This window comes from Schistocerca nitens, chromosome 4 (assembly GCF_023898315.1).
Source record: "Schistocerca nitens isolate TAMUIC-IGC-003100 chromosome 4, iqSchNite1.1, whole genome shotgun sequence".
In the NCBI taxonomy this organism is placed as follows: Eukaryota; Metazoa; Arthropoda; class Insecta; order Orthoptera; family Acrididae; genus Schistocerca; species Schistocerca nitens.
In genome coordinates, this window is record NC_064617.1 from 866,715,547 (window position 1) to 866,716,514 (window position 968).

A 968-nucleotide genomic window follows, 5' to 3' on the forward strand; every position below is an offset into this window, starting at 1 on the left:
AAAATCGGTTGTATGGGTGCCGCATGCTCTAAGCCAAAATAACAAAAATCAGTGGGTGCCCATATGTGGATCTCTGCTTGCGCTTCATCAATTGGTTCGTGAACAACACGGACGGTTCCAGTTCTGCATCTTTACTGGTGACGAGAAGTGGTATTTTCATGGCAACATTAGAAAAACAAACGAATGGCTGAGCCGAAAACAAGCAGCAACTCCCCGTACAAAGACCTGCACGTATCCAAAAAAGATAATGTTATGCATCTAGCGACGGTGTGGAGTACTACGAATTGCTTTCCCCTAGGCATAACCATCTCAACTAATACTTATTCTCGACGACTGAGACATCTCGTAGACGCAGTCGAAGAACAATGACAAGGAAGAATGAGATTTTCACTCTGCAGCGGAGTGTGAACTGATATGAACCTTCCTGGCAGATTAAAACTGTGTCCCGGACCGAGACTCGAACTCGGGACCTTTGCCTTTCGCGGGCAAGTGCTCTACCAACTGAGCTACCCAAGCACGATTCACGCCCCGTTCTCACACCTTTACTTCTGCCAGTATTCGGCTCCTACCTTCCAAACTTTACAGAAGCTGTCCTGCGAACCGCCGGCCGAAGTGGCCGTGCGGTTCTAGGCGCTGCAGTCTGGAACGGCGAGACCGCTACGGTCGCAGGTTCGAATCCTGCCTCGGGCAAGGATGTGTGTGATGTCCTTAGGTTAGTTAGGTTTAACTAGTTCTAAGTTCTAGGGGACTAATGACCTCAGAAGTTGCGTCCCATAGTGCTCAGAGCCATTTGAACCATTTCTCCTGCGAACCTTGCAGAACTAGCACTCCTGAAAGAAAGGATATTGCGGAGACATGGCTTAGCCACAGCCTGGGGGATGTTTCCAGAATGAGATTTTCACGCTGCGGCGGAGTGTGCGCTGATATGAAACTTCTCCACGAGAATAACTATCGAAGAAAATACATTA

At 48.6% G+C, this 968-nt stretch overlaps 1 non-coding gene across 1 annotated transcript; it reads right to left on the bottom strand.

Annotated features, from left to right (window-relative positions):
- Nucleotides 1–441: 441 nt before the first annotated feature.
- Nucleotides 442–516, bottom strand: Trnas-cga (transfer RNA serine (anticodon CGA)). Its single transcript has one exon. It is a non-coding gene; the product is annotated as a tRNA-Ser (tRNA).
- Nucleotides 517–968: the final 452 nt, after the last annotated feature.